The sequence below is a fragment of the Polypterus senegalus genome, chromosome 2 (assembly GCF_016835505.1).
Source record: "Polypterus senegalus isolate Bchr_013 chromosome 2, ASM1683550v1, whole genome shotgun sequence".
Taxonomy (NCBI): domain Eukaryota; kingdom Metazoa; phylum Chordata; class Cladistia; order Polypteriformes; family Polypteridae; genus Polypterus; species Polypterus senegalus.
The window spans coordinates 217311575-217331260 of record NC_053155.1 but is presented as its reverse complement, the minus strand read 5'-3'; positions in this window follow the sequence as shown (position 1 = coordinate 217331260).

The following is a 19686-nucleotide window of genomic DNA, read 5'->3' as shown; positions in this document are numbered from 1 at the left end:
TACTCCATATTTGGATACTAGTGTAAGTATTTACTTAATTTACAGTCTGTACTTTAGTTCTCTTTCCTTTGCCTTTCTACACACACAGTTTTATCTTTGCCATTCAGCAATACAGTAATGGCCCTGAAGAACAGTCTTTAAATTTTAGCTAACCAAGCTACAAATACGACAAAAGGACACCTAATTTATAACGTTTCCCACCCTTTGGAATTAACAACTAGCTTTCTTGTGGAAACTGCTTTATTTATTAGGGTCTAATGGACATTGGAAAGCTTTACTTTTGAAAACTTTTTGTGACACTCTATTCTTTGTGACAGTTAATATTATTTTCTGTTTATTATATTTCTCTATGTGAATTGTTTATCTCTATGTGGTATTTTTTAAGATTATTTTCATTAAACTGATTCATTTTTGATAGGATTTCTTTCATTTTTTCATTTTTGTTAGTTGATTAAATTGGTACATATATTTTATATATATTGTGTCAATATTTTGGTATTTTTTTGTCAACTTACTGTATAATTTTATATTATTATCTTCATTGGTGTACAGTAATCACTCCTCGATCGCAAGGGTTGCATTCCAGAACCCCCCACGATAGGTGAAAATCCGCAAAGTAGAAACCATATGTTTGTGTGGTTATTTTTATATATTTCAAGCCCTTAGAAACTCTCCCATACTGTTTATAAATATTCTCGGCACAGTTATACAGTAAACCCTTGTTTATCGCGGTTAATACAGATAAATTAATTTCTACGAAGTAGGATACTTTATTTATAAATCTAACATTTTCGCAGTTAGAGCATTGAAAACCTGTTTACGACCCTCTAAATACGTTTTTTAACATTATTAGAGCCCTCTAGACATGAAATAACACCCTTTAGTCAAAAGTTTAAACTGTGCTCCATGACAAGACAGTGATGACAGTTTTTTCTTACAATTAAAAGAATGCAAACATATCTTCCTCTTCAAAGGAGTGTGTGTAGCAGAGAATGTCAGAGAGAGAGAGAAAAGTAAACAATAAAAAATCAATAGGGCTGTTGGGCTTTTATGTATGCAAAGCACCGCGATAAAGCGTTTGCAATGAAGGGATCAATGTGAAGGTAGTCTTTCACCATTTTTTAGAGGAGCGACCGTATCTTCTAAGCAAACAGCCCCTCTGCTGACACCTCCTCCGTCAGGAGCAGAGAATGTCAGAGAGAGTGAGAGAGACAGAGAAAAGCAAACACTCAAAAATCAATACAGGCTGTTAGAGCTTTGAAGTGTGCAAAGCACCGCGCAGAAAGCATATCATATATCATTGAGGAGTTTTATTTAATACGTAATACGTGCTCTGATTGGGTAGCTTCTCAGCCATCGGCCAATAGCGTCCCATGTATGAAATCAACTGGGCAAACAAACTGAGGAAGCATGTACCATAAATTAAAAGACCCATTGTCCGCAGAAATCCGTGAACCAGCGAAAAATCCGTGATATATATTTAGATATGCTTACATTTAAAATCCACGATGGAATGAAGCCGCGAAAGTCGAAGCGCGATATAGCGAGGGATCACTGTAATCATTTAATTTCCCCCTATGTTTTCCATAATATAAATTTTACTTGAAATCATTTATAAAATCTTCATTATAGCTTCATTTCTTTTTGTTTTGTTAAAAAATGAGCTATATTTATTTCATTTATTTTTATTTGACTGCCTGCTTATTCATTCTGTTGATACTATGTCCAATAACGTTGTAGCAAACCTTCTTCTGTGAAGCCAGCTGCATTTTTTGGGGAAAAAATTTCTAGTAAGTCCATTATAAGCATTCTCCTTTCCCCTTTGCTAAGATGGTTGGACATTTTCTTGGCAACAAGTCTGCCGCATACCATTCTCCCACCGTAGGCCAAAAGCAATTGTGTTGCCCATCTGAATGATCAGCATTACAATCAATAGGCGATTACACATAAAGAGTAAAAATTGTAGTATTATGGGACATCAACTTTAAACACTCATTAACTGTGCTATTTTTCGAAGGGTTTAATGTCAGTTTGATACACACATTTTGTTTTAATGGTAACACACCATCTCTCTCACTCAAATCAAACTGGAAAATTATTGGGAATAATATACCTGTCCAAGCCAGGCTGCCAGTGTACTTAAAAAACTAAAAAAGCATTATTCCGTTAATTATATTATTACATTAATTAATCTTGCCTTTCAGAAGTGTGTGAACCGGAGCTTCATGAATGCAGAGATCTTTTATTTCAATTTTCTGCACCAATTCATGCTTAATGGAAATTGTAGCCAGCCCATTACATCTGTCCTATATCATTGTACTGCGGAGGTATATATATATGTTAGAGTTCTCAAACAATTAAAATTTTTAATCACAATTAATCACATGTGACTGCTGTACATCTTCACAGCTACTCAAACTGCAAAGACTTGTGCCTTTTCACATAAATTCTTGATATATGATTCATTGTCCCAGGAAAATGTAATGTGTAAGAGTTGTCAGATCTCACTAAATGATGGGTATGAGCCCTGTATCTTCAACTAAATTTGGAGGTCTGCAATCTGATGTAATACATTTTGCAATAAATAACGATAGTTAATGCTTTAGATTTTGTTTCACATATGAATGTACAGTAAGTTGAGTTGTACATTCATAGACTATGGACTGGTGCAGATTTTGTTGCTTATTGTTAGAGCTTTAACAGTGGCATCATACATTTTTTGCTTATAAATGGTAACACAAAGATGTTTGGATCTGGGGTTTTCAAACTTTATGTCATGGTTCTCCAAAATGTTGTCACATCTGGTCACAGTCTCACTAATATAAACACCATGAAGTGGAGCCAGACCATGGTTCTTGTTACTGCTGAGGGTAGTCACACTGCATCATTTTGTATAATAGTAGGCCAGTAATCAAAGAAAATGCTTAACTACAGCTGCACTTATGGGGTGTATTGATAAGGAGGATGAGACAGAGTATAGGAGTCAGGTGGAAAAGTTTCTTTCTTTTTGCAAAGAGAATTGTCTGCATCTTAACATCAGCAAAACCCAGGAGCTGGTTATTGATTTTCACAACATTAAAGAGCTTCTATGTCCAGTCACTATTCAAAGAGTGGATGCTGAGGTGATGAACTCCTACAAGTACTTGTGGATCTACATGTATAACAGACTGGTCCAAGAACATAGATGAACTGCATAAGAAAGGGCAGAGCTGGCTCTTTTTCTTTAAGAGACTGTGTTCCCTTTAATGTGGGAAATTAAAATCTTCACATCTTCTATAACAATGTGATTTCTACACTGTTGTGTGTTGGGCTGGTAACATCACCTCAAAAAAGGCCCACCAAATCAGCAAGCTAATTAAAAGAGCAGGCTCAGTTATGGGACACACTCTGGACCCACTGGAAAGTCATAGCAAAGGAGTGAGTTAAAACAAAACTAAGTGCTCTTATGAACAATTCTGCACATCCTCTCCATAACACACTAACACTTAGGACTTTCAGCCAACAAGCTATTCAGCAGAAGTGTGTCAAGAAACGCTGCTGGGGCTTTATATCAACAGCAATAAGTCTGCATAATGAACTTTGATAGCCGAGATAGCAGTTTTCTTTCTTTTAATTGTTTTCTTTGCTTGGACCAAAGTGTGTGTCTTTATTTATGTATTTATTTACTTAATTATCTACCTATTTATGTATCTACGAATTTAAAGAGCTTCTGTAAAAAAAAAAAAAACTCCCCCTGGAAACAAATAAAGTTCCATCTACTGTATCTGTCCCTTCTGATTAAATCTGCAACATCTGATTAAATGTCACATGATATCTCTGGTTGCAGGATAGTTGTTACAAGTTCAGAACTCAAAACTATAAAAAACGGTCTGAAAATTTAAAAAAGATGACAAGGTCTTAACTCCAGATAAGTCTATGGCCTATATTTGAAGGGAGAGACAAAACACTTTAAACATCTTTTTAAACATCAGAAAGAAAACACATTAATGAATTAATGCTTAAAGCCCTCTTCAAATGCTGACTCAATGCTGAGCCTTATGAGTTTTTTTTACCTGATTTTTACAACCCTTTTAGGTGCCTTGAATAAATGTGGAACCAATGATCTTAAGTTTTACAGTGGAACAGTAAGCATTTTTATGTGTTTTGAAAAATCAGGCTATCCTAATAGTAGAGGAAAATCCACCTAAAAATAAATAGTAGGTCCAAATTCATCCGAAGGTCCTGGCAGTGTTCAAAAATGTATATCAACTTTGCAAATATGTGATATTGGACATGTTTTTTTTTTCTTTTCTTTATTTGGTAAAATTAGCTCACTTTACTAAAAGCTTTCACAATTACAAACTAAAAAGATGACATTTAAGATACTTTTATGGGTGGTGAACAAACAAACTACCATAAATACAGTGGAAATTCCATTAACATTAATAGCGGGTCAAAAATTACATTAGGCATGGCAAGATTTAAAAAAAAAAGTTAGAAGCTATTGTTGTGAACTGCAGACAGAAAAGCAAAACACAGCCCCAGAAACCTTCCCTGACCAGACCTGGGACCTCAAATATAAACAGTGCGTATGCACAAAAATGTTGCATACTCCCATTTCCACGCTCAAATCGTGATGTATAAAGCCATGCACATTTTCACAGCCTCAGCCATGCTGCCTATTTGAAATGCTCTCATACGACAAATGCTTCAGAGCCTTTCCTGAACTGGCTTCGTGGCTCAGAAACAGTTTCATCCCAAGAACTATAAACGCACTCAATCAGTCCATTAATTGCTCCTTGTAAACTGTTTGTGCTTATTAGTACAATTACCTCACTGTAAACTTGCGATACAGTTATAATATTGCACAACCTGAGGCACTTTATAAAGTGCATATTTACATAAAATGACAATATCATTTTTAAGATGAAATGCAGCAAAATATGTTTATTATATTATACAGATAAAACCTTAACTTCATTTAAATAATCTATATTGTTAATAATTAAACATGTGAGGACACGGTGTCACAGCACGAGCAAGGAGCTGGCGCTCCGTTCATGGATTGTTCTTACCTCGCGCTGTTTACTTGCTGGGGCTGGCGCAACACTGGAAGGATAGATGGATAGAATAATTAAACATGTACTACGAAGATATTTCAATGTTCTCTAAAAGTTTTGAAGAATCGGCTTTCTCAGCTTATAGATGGCTTAACGTCTATTACAGAGCTGATTGGGTAATGATTTGGTATTTGGAGAAAGAAAAGGAAGGACAGGAATTGGGGGTTAGTTGTTTGAAAGAGAGTACTGCTGCAATAAATTATTTCATCGAAGGTCGCACACAGGGCAGCAAATATCTTACGTGAGGCATGAAGAATCACTGTGCCACTGTGTTTGCATGTTTAATACATGCTTTAATTCCTGTCATCATGAAAATGATATCAAGTGTACATCTCAGCATTCAAATTATTCAGAGAGCTGTAATTTCATGAATATAATGGATTCTGTGTCCTGTCAGAGGAAGAGGAAGCCCGTTTAAGAAGCACATAGTGATTCACACAGATAGAGCACGTAGAAGAACACATACAAAGCAAAGCATGTAATGTGCTACTTTAGTTACAATGGGATTTAAGAAGCTAGTAAATTAAACGATTTTAAGATGAAGTTTATGATGTTCTACTTTAATGACAAAATAAACTGCGTGATTAAAGTGGAAATTTCGATATTAATGTTGACTTTTTGAGTTCTCACTGCGTCCCTATTTTTTTTTTTTTCTTTTCTCTGTACCCTAATAAGCTTTCATATGACACTCACGGCGACTTTGATATCTGACAACTTCTTTTTTATTTCAGGCACTGTACAACTTTGTGAACTTGAGCTTTCGAGTTTCTCTTGACACTCTATGTCACTCGATCAGCTTCCTTTTGTTGTTTATACCATTCTATAAACCAAAAAATAGTACGTTTTTCCTTGCCTCCACTTGGTATTTGCTGAAACTCTTCTATTTTCCCCGTGCTTTTGTCATTGCCTTTTCACAGAACGCTGAGCTTAAGGGCTATTTATATTGATTTGCATATTCAAAGAGGTGTAATTCTGGGAGGAGTTTGGGGAGTGGCAGCAGGCACATGCACGTGTGTTACTTTTCACGCTGACCGGGATTTATTGAGCGGAAGAATGTGGAAGTTGGCGAACAAACAGATTTATCCATCTGGATTTTTTTGTGGGTACAAACATTTCCTCTTTTGTCCGTACGCCATGTTTTAGTGTGAATTCTACGCACAGTGTTATGCATGAGGCCCCCGGAAGAGGCTTTTTTCAGATCAGTTTGGCTCTGACAACTATTTCAGGCCCCAAAATAGGCTGCTGGTTTTGAAAGTGCATAAAGACTATAAAAGTCTCAGAGTGCACAAAGCCAATCCAAGGAAAAAAGTTCCGATATGAAAACCATAAGCAAAATCCAAAACCAGAAGTAAAAATCTGTATCCAGAAAAATACCAAAAGAGAACAATACTTGCAAATCTCCAAAAATAACTTACAATGATCACTGGCTGTGTCTCTTGCATTGGCCCCCAGATAAAGGCAGAGGGAGGACCTAGTAACTGTTACACCTGGGGACTTCACCAACAAAGTGCATAAAATGAAATCATATTTAAAGATAGTACATGAAAAACAAAACCATACATTTAATAAGGAATGAATAAACCAAAATAAAAACCTTAACAGGTCCAAAGTTATAAAAGGAGCAACAACAATAGAAAAATCACTAGAAAAGGTGAACATGCGAACAGAACCTACACACATTAAAAAGATTAAAGTGGAGCAGAACAATATTAGCCTCAGCACAGGCCTGGAGCATGTTTGGTTCCTTTAAATAGTCAGTCAAAATTAGTTGCACATATGCAATTGCTTAATAATTGAAAACAAGATCCAACTAAACACAAAATAAAGGAACTAAAATAGTTTCATTAAAAATGTACCAAAACAATACACATTAAAAACGAAAAATAAACAAAAAAGAATAAAAAAAAAACTAAAAGGCTGAATCACTAACAAAACCATAAGAGTAAGTACAAGATCAACAGGGACTAGCAATCTCTGAATGAGTTGTGTATGACAGTTGTTTACTTTATAATGGTTTGAATGCCCTGACATATGTCTTATATGCTAAATTATGATTCTATTGTGTATTTATTTGGCTTGTCTAATTGCTTTCCTATACAGATAAAGTTTGCCAGATGTTAATGCCCTGGACAGGGCCTTCAAGATGTTGTGAGCAAGATTTCTGAATGGGGAATTAATTGTTTTAATTGACTCATTTCTTAATAAAGTCCCTAACAACTGTTTTGTGCTAATCCACACTCATGAGTCTTTGAACATAGCTCAAGCAACATATTTATAATAATTTAGCAGTTTGTGACACCAATAGCATAAAAGAGTTGCACAAAATGTGCCGCTGAGTTGCTAATTTTTTTTAGAAGTGCCTGAGGGACAAAATGCAGCAGCACAAGGTGTAAGAAGGAATAGAGCGCAGAACAATACAACACTTGTTTAAACTTGCTTGACCACCTGGCTTTTAGATTATCCATGTATTTTAACTAACTCTAAAATGAGTGCTTGGAAAGAAAATTTGAAAAGCTGATAATAATAATTGAAAATATTAAGGTTTCGGTGTTGTCAAAAATATAGAGACTGGCTCTTTTTTTAATTTAGCAGACAGTCTGGCTATGCTGTTACTGTATGGAATGTACAGTAACACTAATACTAGTAAACCACAAACAACAAAGAGTCTGCTCACCACTATAATAATTAGCTATGAATGAGGATAGTAGATTCAATTAATTTCAATTTATTAACAGACTAGCAAAATACCCGCGCTTCGCACCAGAGAAGTAGTGTGTTAAAGAAGTAATGAAAAAGAAAAGGAAACATTTTGAAAATAACGTAACATGATTGTCAATGTAATTGTTTTGTCACTGTTGTGAGTGATGAGTGTTGCTGTCATATATATATATATATATATATATATATACACACATATAACAACAACAACAACATTTATTTATATAGCACATTTTCATACAAACAGTAGCTCAAAGTGCTTTACATATTAAAGAATAGAAAAATGAAAGACACAATTATAAAACAAAATAAATCAATGTTAATTAACATCAAATAAGAGTAAGGTTCAATGGCCAGGGGGGACAGAAAAAACAAAAAAACTCCAGACGAAAAAATAAAATCTGTAGGGATTCCAGACCATGAGACCGCCCAGTCCCCTCTGGGCATTCTACCTAACATAAATGAAACAGTCCTCTTTGAATTTAGGATTCTCACGGAAGGGCTTGATGAAGATGGTCATGTAGACTTCTGCCTTTTAATCCGTCCATCATTGTTGGAGCATCATGAAGCTTTGAGTAGGTGGTGGTGGCGCAGGCCGGAAAAAACGGAAAAAGAAACAGAAAAGAGATTATGGGTCAGTACGGATTTTAGAGCCACCATGAATAGTTATTATGAGGAAATTGAACATATAGAGTATCAGGATTAAGTTAAATTAAGATTAAATTGAAGTTATAGAAAAGCCATGTTAAAGTAATGTGTTTTCAGCAGTGTTTTAAAGTGCTCTACTGTATCAGCCTGGCGAATTCCTATTGGCAGGCTATTCCAGATTTTAGGTGCATAGCAGCAGAAGGCCGCCTCACCACTTCTTTTAAGTTTTGTTCTTGGAATTCTAAGGAGACACTCATTTGAGGATCTGAGGTTACGATTTGGAATATAAGGTGTCAGACATTCCGATATATAAGATGGGGCGAGATTATTTAAGGCTTTATAAACCATAAGCAGAATTTTAAAGTCAATTCTGAATGACACAGGTAACCAGTGTAGTGACATTAAAACTGGAGAAATGTGTTCGGATTTTGTTTTCCTACATATCCATACATATATACATATACATCCACATATATATACATATATATACATATCTACATATACACACATACATATACATATACACACATATATACACACAAATACACATATATATATATACATACACACATATCTACATATATACATATACACAGACACATACACACACACACACACACACATATATATATATATATATATATACAGTCTTTGGGGTGCCAGCAACTGTTGCTGGGGGTGCCAAAATCCATGAAGGAAGAAAAATGAAAAACATTATTTGTACAAAATCTTAATTTATTTATCCATTCCTAAATAATTAAATGGGCAGGCTATTTCGTATTAGTGCAATACGCTGCTTGTTAAAACGGATGACTCCCGCTCTTACGTGAAAGTCTGCCTGGATATTATGAACTATCGTATCTGTTCAAGTTCTATTTACATTTTAAATAGAAGGAATTTTTATTTAGTCGACATGATATTATTCCAGAATAAATCAACTCAAACCTTAAATAACTTATAATATTTTGCTCTCCATAAAAATATATCCTGTCTAAATTATACAAGTTAGAAATAAAGTAAACGTTAAAAGAACAAAAATTCAAATTTCTTTACTATTATGTAATTTTATACAAAAAATAAACTTAAATTTTAAATATCCCAAAAGATTTTGCTTTCCATTAAAATATATCCTGTCAAAATTACAGTAATCCCTCCTCGATCGCGGGGGTTGCGTTCCAGACCCCCCCGCGATAGGTGAAAATCCGTGAAGTAGAAACCATATGTTTGTATGGTTATTTTTATATATTTTAAGCCCTTATAAACTCTCCCACCCTGTTAACATTATTAGAGCGTTCTAGACATGAAATAACACCCTTTAGTCAAACGTTTAAACTGTGCTCCATTACAAGACAGAGATGACAGTTCTTTCTCACAATTAAAAGAAAGCAAACATATCATCTTCAAAGGAGCGCCGTCATAAAGGAGCGCCGTCAGGAGCAGAGAATGTCAGAGAGCAGCAGAGAAAAGCAAACAATCAAAAATCAATACGTGCTTTTAAGTATACAGAAGCACCGCGATAAAGCAGCATTTTGTAGAGGAGCGTCCGTGTCCTCTGTGCAAACAGCCCCTCTGCTCACACCCCCTCCGTCATGCAGAGAGAGTGAGAAAGATAGAGAGAAGCAAACAAGCACCGCGCGGGAAGCATATCTTATAGCATTGAGGAGTTTTAGTTAATATGTAATACATGCTCTGATTGGGTAGCTTCTAAGCCAACCGCCAATAGCATCCCTTGTATGAAATCAACTGGGCAATCAAACTGAGGAAGCATGTAACCTAAATTAAAGACCCATTGTCCCAGAAAGCGCGAACCAGCGAAAAATCTGTGATATATATTTAGATATGCTTACATTTAAAATCCGCGATAGAGTGAAGCCGCGAAAGTCGAAGCGCGATATAGCGAAGGATTACTGTATACAAATTCAAATATGAACATGGTGCATAACAAAACCTGGAAATATAAATAAAATGTGTTCTTTTCAGCAATAACAAATCAAATCATTCAGTTGTCTTTGCTCTTATGTCATTTTATCAGAGCTGGACGCCTGGCATCTTTTTTTGGCAACAAGTTCGTTTATGTTTGGTGTGAGGTTCTGTGTTGTGGAGATTCTCAGGATGGACTGCAGGTGTTCATCAGTGAGGCGACTCCTGTGTGCTGTTTTGTTAGTCTTCATGACTGAGAAGAGCTTCTCACACAGATATGTGGTACCAAACATGCACAAGGTAGACGCATGTAGACGGAGCTGGAGCATTTCTGCAGGAATGGATTGAATAAACTGTGCGGGCTGTGCAGTATCGTACTTTGCCTTCAGTGTGCCATTACACTGCAGCTCAATCACCTCCATCTGAATCTGCACAGGTGCAGTTTCCACATCGACGGCAAATGGGTTGCGAAACAACTCAAAATTCTTTTTTTTTTCTTCAAAGTCACCAAAGCGCCGTGCGAACTCAGTGCGCAGTGCGCTCAGTTTATCAGCAAAGTGCGTATTTGGGAACACCGTAGTGCCGACTTGGTTCAACATTACTTGGCAACAGGGAAAGTGGGGCAAGTTGCACTGGTGCATTTGTGTCTCCCATAAAAGTAGCTTCACTTGAAATCACTTTGTGATTTTGCACGGGTAAAAACGTCTGCTGAAGTGTCAGATTCTTCTTTAACTCTTCTGCTTTCTGTATCTTGTGCATTGCATTCAGGTCTTTCAGGTTATCTTGATGTTTTGTCTCATAGTGCCGTCTTAGATTAAATTCTGTAATTACAGCCACATTAGCTCCACAAATGAGACACACGGGTTTAGCGGCAATGTCAGTAAACATATACTCGGCCTCCCATCGGTTTTTAAAGGCTCTATGTTGAGAATCACCTTTTCTCTTCGACATCGTGTGGGCTAGCTTTGCAATAAGTTGCAGCATCATAAGCTAGACTTGATTAACGCGGTAAGTGTTCAGCAAGGCAGCTGAAGTGCTGCATTATGGGATCTGTAGTTTATTGTGTTACCAGCACTTCATATCCCCGGGCCATTAATAACAATAATATATAAAATGATCTTACGGACCGGATATAATTACACGCCAGGCGGATGTGGCCTGCGGGCCTTGAGTTTGACACATATGGACTAAATAGAACTTGAAAAGATATATTTTTTAAATGTGATCGCGCAATTCAGATCGAGTTGACACGCACTACAATACATCAAGCCCGCGTGCTATTGTGGTTTTGCCTGCGTGCCTCAATAAGTTACCCTCCCCTCGCTCTTACTTTTTTACCGTTCATCTAATGAATACACTGAGTATGGCTTTACCAAAACAATCATTGATCGCGAATAAAGTATCCATTATTCATAAAGCTTCAATTGGTGATCTGTCTTTCTGCGTTAACTGCATATTTTTTCATACGTCTCAAACCAAGGGGATGCGAGGCTAAAATGAATCGGGAAGCGCGCGTACATACTCAGTGCGTCCCCTCTCGGGAATCGAACCTCGGATGACGGCGCTAGAGGCGAAGCCTCTACTATTGCCACAGCGTGTGGTTTGTCTATTTGAGCATAGCAGTGTAATTCAGTTTTTGTTCAGCACTCTTTGGAACTGTTGCTTTTTGTCTGCGCACTGCGTCAGTTCATGTGAGCCGCTGAATATGGTTTTATATGTCACTCGCTCGCTTCTAATTGTTTCGCTGCCTTCTTAATTATATAATGTATGTTTTCTTCAGCGGTTTTTGGAGCTCTTCCTGGTTTTCTACGTACTGCGTGATTACGTGGAAGGCGTGATGATGTCACACGAAACTCCGCCCCCCACGGCTTTCGAGCTCAACTCCATTACAGTAAATGGAGAAAAATAGCTTCTAGTTATAACCATTATGCGTAGAATTTCGAAATGATACCGGCCCAACTTTTGTAAGGAAGCTGTAAGGAATGAACCTGCCAAATTTCAGCCTTCTATCTACACGGCAAGTTGGAGATTTAGTGATGAGTCAGTGAGTCAGTCATTGAGGGCTTTGCCTTTTATTAGTATAGATGAAATAATTAATAAAATGTACTAATAATTTATTATTTATTAATAACTAGCAAAATACCTGCGCTTTGCAGCGGAGAGTAAGTGTGTTAAAGAAGTTATTAAAAAGAAAAGGAAACATTTTAAAAATAACATAACACGATTGTCAATGTAATTGTTTTGTGACTGTTATGAGTGTTGCTGTCATCAAGGATTTGATTGTCATTATTTGTTTCAATCAGGTTCGTATTTGGAGGATGTGTTGTGTTCAAGTTACATTCCGTATTTGTCTAGTCTATCCCTGACCATCTCATCTTTGCTGTCAACCATTGTAAAGATAACAGGTTTCATTCATCGAAGTGATCACTACCCAAATCGGTACTCGTGAATCTAAGATGTTCAACAGCAATTCCCGGTATTAAGTTGTGGATTTGCCTGCGAATATTTAGCGGCAGCGTGGCTATGAACGTAATAAAGTTTCTCTCACACTTTTGCTGAGTATGTACCAAACACTATTCTATCCCTGACCATCTCATCTTCGTTTGCATAAACCCAGTCCTTCACCCACAATTTTAACTCCGTTACAAAGTGATCTAAAGTCTCATTTAAACCCTGCGTTGTCTTATTAAACTTGTATCTCGCGAATATTGTATTCGTCTTAGGCATGACAAATGCCAGCGGCAGCGTGTCTATGAACTTAATTTAAAGTTAAGCTTTACACCTTGCTTTCCTATTCGTTTGCATAAGCACAGTCCTTCACCAGCAATTTTAACTCCATTACAGCAATTTTAACTCCATTACAAAGGGTTCAAAAGTGTCGTTTATACCCTGCGTCTTCTCATTAAACTTGTATGTCGCGAATATCGTACATGACAAACACCAGCGGCAGTGTGTCTGTAAACTTAATTTAAACTTACGGTTTAAACCGTGCTTTGTTTCCGCAGTAGCTGCACTTATGAATATGCTTGTATGCGTCACGCGCTTCATATTCTTTTGCTGCCTTCTCAATTGTGTAATGTGTTATTTGTTCAGCGCTCTTTGGAGCTCTTGCTTGTTCTCTGCGTACTGCAGAGTACTGTCAGTTCACGTGAGCCGCTCGAAGTACATGCATCGAAGGTTCTCAGCTGTGCTTGTGCTATCTCGTGCAATCTTGCGATGTCCACGGCTTTATTTAATGTTAGCTAAGACTCGGCACTTGAAAGTTTCTCTCGCACTTTCGCTGAGTTTGTGCCAAACACTATTCTATCCCTGACTATCTCATTTTCGTTTGCATAAGCACAGTCCTTCACCCACGAATATTTAGCGGCAGGGTGTCTATTGGATTGATGCTGACAGACGGCCTTATATGGGCAGGCACTCAATTACGTGGGAGGCGTGACGATGAGGGACGCAACTCCACCTCACACGGCGACCAAGCTGCAGGCTATGGCCGTATATATGTACGTAAGTAGGTTCCAGTTATGACCGTTACGCGTAGAATTTCGAAATGAAACCTGCCCAACTTTTGTAAGTAAGCTGAAAGGAATGAGCCTGCCAAATTTCAGCCTTCTACCTACACGGGAAGTTAGAGAATTAGTGATGAGTGAGTCAGTCAGTCAGGGCTTTGCCTTTGAAAGTTCAACATGGCGGACGTTGTCGACTCAAATTAAATGAACTGTACAAAAATTGCACAATCATCAATTTAAAGAGATTATAGTCCTAAATGCTTTCCCTGATTCAACAAGTGGATCCAAACGTTGTAAACATCAGGGTTTTTTTTGCTGATTTTTTTTAAATTTTATTGATTTTATTGAAATCACACAACATTCCATACAAATAGATCAATTTTACAAGAATAGAATTGAAAACAAATCAATCCCCACCCCTGAGGAAGAAAGCATGTGCAGCAGAATAAAACTTAAACCCAGTAAAAATAAGTAAATAGATAAATTAATAAGTGAATATAGATGAGCAAGATAAGTGTGTGTGCCAGTAGTGTAGTAAAGGCAATTGCAGTTTGTTTGTCCTTCTCCACTTTAAGCCCAACTGGGAGTACACCAAACACAGCTGTTAATGGGTTAGGAGGGATTGTGACACCAAGGCTGTCTGAAAGGCATTTAAAAATGTTGGTCCAGAATGATGTTAATTTGGTGCAGGCCCAAAATATGTGACCCAGTGAGGCTGGAACTTGATTGCATGTTTGCAGATTGGATCTTGCCCTAAAAACATTTTGGACAATTTTAAGCGATACAGATGTGCTGGATATATAATTTTGAGTTGAATAATTGTATGCTTTGCACATAAGGAGCTCGAGTGAATTCTCTGCATTGCTACCTTCTACTCCTTTTCTGAGATGTTGAGGCAGAGATCCTTTTCCCATTGTCCTCTTGGATCTTTGAAAGGGAGGGACTGTAATATGGTTTTATAAATTGCAGAGATGCTGTCTAAATCCTTGAAACTGATCAATATATTTTTCCAGCATGTGGGAGGTGAGGAAAATTGGGCAGGTTCTGTTTAACAAAGTTTCTGATTTGAAGGTAGTGAAAGAAATGTGTTGCTGGAAAGTTAAATTTAGAATGTAATTGTTCGTAGGATGCAAAGACGTTGTCTATGTACAGATCTCTAAGTGATTTAATCCCAAATGTTTTCCAGATATTAAAAACTACATATTTTTGCAATGGTTGAAAAACATGGTTCTCGTGCAGTGGTGCCACCGATAAAAGATTCCCTATCTTAAATGCTTCATACATTGGTTCGATATTCTGAGTGAGTGAAGCACTGTTGGGTTATTCGTATATTGCCGATAATTTGCATTTATTGGGGCGCAAAGCAAAGAATATAAAGAGGAACTACAGGATTTTATTTTTATTGCAGACCAAGCCTGTATATGTTCATCTATTTGTGTCAATGTATAGGTTTTTATATGTTGTATATTTGCTGCCCAGTAGTAAAATTGAAAGTTAGGTAGAGCCATGCCACCTTCTGTCTTTGGCCTTTGTAGGGTCGCTCTTTTGATACGTGGATGTTTTGAATTCCAAATAAATGTGGTTATAGTTGAATCTAATTTCTTAAAGAATGATTTATTGATGTATATTGGAATATTTTGAAATAAAAAGAGAAGCTTAGGGAGGATAATCATCTAAACAACGTTTTAATTCTTCCAGCTAAAGTGAGATGAAGGGTTGACCATCTATGCAAGTCTTGCTTGATTTTTTCCATATAGACAGCAAAATTTTGTTGATAAAGAGCTTTATGTTTACTTGTGATGTTTACCCCTAGATATTTAAACTGATCTGTGGTGATAAAAGGGAAGGTGTCCAATCTAATATTGTGTGCTTGAGAATTCACTGGAAAGAGCACACTTCTATTCAAATTAATTCTGAGACCAAAAATCTTTTGAAATTCTGTTAGTGCTGTTAGGACTGCAGGCACATTATTTTGTGGGTCTGATATATACAGTACCATATCATCTGCATATAGAGAGATTTTCTGTTCAAGTCCTTCTCTGATAATCCCCTTTATCCCATAAGCATTTCAACAGTAAGCTGCCAATGGCTCAACGGCAATTGCAAAAAGTAGTGAAGTAGTGGTGATAAGGGGAATCCTTGTCTGGTACCACGTTCTAGTTTAAAGTAGTCTGAAATAATGTTGTTAATACAAACTGAAGCTTCTGGATTGGTATACAGTAGTTTGATCCATGCACAAATTTTCGGGCCAAACCCAAATTTCTCCAATGTAGTAAAAAGGTAGTTCTCATTCAATCATATCAAATGTTTTTTTCTGCATCCAAGGATAAAAAAAATTCTGGGATGTTTGACTTTGCGGGTGAGTATATTAAATTAAACAGACATCGAAGATTGGAGATTTAATAAATTCAGTTTGATCTTGTGATATTACTGAAGGTAGCACTTTCTCCATCCTTCTAGCTAGGACTTTGGAGAGTATCTTAACATCATTATTCAGAAGTGAAATTGGTCTATATGATGCACATTGTAATACGTCCTTAGTTTTTTTAGGAAAGATGGTGATTAATGCTTGACGAAAAGTTGGAGGTAGAATTTTATTGTCTCTAGCCTCTCTGAATGTTGCTAATAGAAGGGGAGCTAGCCCAGTGGAGAACTTCTTATAAATTTCGGCAGGGTAGCCATTGGGGCCTGCTGCTTTCCCACTCTGAAGTGACTTTATAGCATCTAATAATTCTGATAGTGCCTGATATGCTGATATTTAAACCCTTTACTTAATAGGACTTGCTCATTTAAAGATGTTGCAAATTGGGCCACTTTTCACTTCACATACATTTTTTGTGTCCCTTTTGTGATCTTTCAGAGGCATCAGAGAATTTTGCTTCTATGATTTAACTGCAAGTAAATATTTTTAAAAAAGTGTTCTTTTTTTTAGCTCGATGAGTTGCCATATTTACTTTTTTCATTCTTTAGCATGTAATAGTAATAGCTGTGTTGTCAAGGTGCTGTGAACCATTGTATGGGCTTTACTTCCCAAAGGCATTTACTGCCATATCACTGATGCCATGCTATATAATCTCACATATTATTCAATGTAGCTTCAAAGTTTAAGAATTCTCATCTTGAACAGCTTCAGTGTGTGAGCTCTTAGTAGTGAACATCATTTGTTTATTAAGTGTTGGAAATGCTCCTTTTGACTCCATTAACAGTAGTGCATCTAGGTTTTAGTTTTATCTTTTAGTTTTTGGTTTTGTTTCTCTGTTTTTGGTATCAACACTTGCTGGATTTTTATTAATCTACGCATCTCCTATTCCCAGTCCATCAGGCATTTCAGGAGGGTCTGCGGAAGTCAAAGAAACACATGGGTGTTGTCCACACTGCAGGGCAGTGTGCTCTGGATTTAGCAACTAATATAATAGGAATTGAGATTACAGTGGCCCATTTTATAAAACCATATTAGGTATTCTGCTGCAAGATGCTACCATGCCCCATGGCATCACAACATCATGGCCACTTTGATTTCCTGGAATTAATGGGATATGATGCCTCATGTATTGGCATGCCTTTTGAACTCTGTCATCTGTAAACATAGCTGAAGGAACCAGTGGTGGAGAAATTGGTAACACAGACCCAAGTAAATGTTCTAAAAATCAATTTCTGTTCATTTGCTATTCCAGAAACAAAAAATCCATGTGTCATGCAATTAAACACAGCACGTCTGCAATGCTGCAGAATATTTACAACAAATAAAAATAAGTTCTGGTGAATATTTACAATATCTACAGTGGCTCTTGAAGGAAAATGTGCAGAAAAAATAAAGAAAATAAACAAGCAAATAATTATTTTTCCTCCTCCTTCCAATAAGACAAAAATCAAAATCAATCAAACAAAAAAATTTGCAAAAATCAAAAGTGGAAGCAAAATTAGTAAAGCACAATTGAAAGGAACAATCAGTGGAAACTTTCTATTTACAGAAATGTTCTCCAAGAGTTCAACATACTTGCTATGCAATTCTCTCCAATGTCAGATGGTTAAAAGATACTCCCTGCTGGTATTGTTTCCGCCTTCGTGCAATCTCTCATGCAAGTGGATGCACTGCATATTTTGGTGTCTTACCTGTGTAACTGCAGCTGTCATCATGCTCACACATGCCCCCACTTTCAGGTAACTTGAAGGATCTTTCTGTTTTTCTCTGAAATCTTAAGTTTTACGACTCCTCTTTTTCATGACAGCCTTACGTACAGTTTTCCTGCTTGTAACCTTCCCATAACACATGTGGACTTAAATATTCTTCCTTTCCTCTGCAGGCACACACTAACGCCAGGATTTTGGATCGAAATACCTGTCTGAAATTCTGGTTGTTGGCTTTAGGTATTGTCTGAAAAGGCTGCAGAACCTCTTCTCTTTTCTACCATCTCAGTAGGGGTTGTGGGCTTTGTCTGGTCCATTCTGTTCACCTCCTTCTCAAGCTAGATGGACTTGCACTACTCTCCATTTGCAGATATGACTCCTGGATATCCATGAACCTCCTCAGCAGTGCTTCCAAAGCATGTACACCCCCTGTCACAATCATTCCACTGTCAACTCCGTTCACAAGCGTGTTCCACAATTTTTAACAGAACCATTCTGTACATCAAAAATTTGGAATTTGTCTGTACTCAAAAAAAAAAACAAAAAAAACACTCACACCAAATGTGATTCTTCATGTAATGGCACCTCTGCACAAACTCCTGAAAACAGGACATCTGTAGTCATACCCAAATTAAACAGAGATGGAAAAATAACAGCACAGACCCAAGTAAACGTAATAATACAAAGTTCTTTATTTGCCCAGGAAAACAATTCAGTGTCATTCACTTAAAGAAAATAAACATAGTCCTTTGCAATAACACAGAATACATACAACAATAAACAAAAATAGGTGATTGTGGATTTGCCTAGTATATAGAGTGGCTCAAAAAAATAAGTGATGTAAAATTAACTTATAATTAATTAATTTTACAGTCCCTCCCTTTCAAAACAAACAAAGAAGTCTTCTTCCTCCTTTTTCCCATAAGGCAAAAATCAAGAGGACGAAACAAGAAAAAAAAAAGCAAGACACCAAAGGCAGGAAAAATTTTGTGAAGCTCTAAAGAGATATATACAAGCATGCTATTTGATAAGAATGCACCATGCTTGCTCGCAAGACTTACTCTCTCCAATTGCTGACGTTTAAAAGACAACCCCTTCTATTGGTGCAGACTAATTAACCAGTCTTCTCTAACATCTTTAAGGCATATTTCCAATGCAGCTTGATGGCCAAGGTCTCCAGGACTCTGAACAAATCTGAAGCCTATTGTGTGATGTCATCTACGGTTTAATTCTGCACTGTACTTGTAATATTATATTGTATTGAGGATTACTTTTGTTCTGTTCTGTGTATTGCATTGTATTTACCCCTTTTTTTGACACCCACTGCATGCCCAGGCTATCTTGAAAGGGATCTCACTTTTAACTGCCTTTCCCAATGTTTCTTCCATTTTGTTTTTTCTATACAAGGGTTTTTTTTGGGAGTTTTTCTTTGTCTTCTTAGAGAGGCAAGCCTGGGGGGAGCTGTCAAAAATGACGGCCTGTTAAAGCCCATTGTGGCACTCCTTGTGTGATTTTGGGCTATATAAAATAAATTGTATTGTATTGTATTAATCAGCAATGTCACCGTGATGCTCCACCACATGTAGCTTCTTAGCAGTGGAATCCCCTCTATATCTTGGTGTCTTCTTGTCTCACACACACACAAGTTGCTCCAGGCATGCATACAG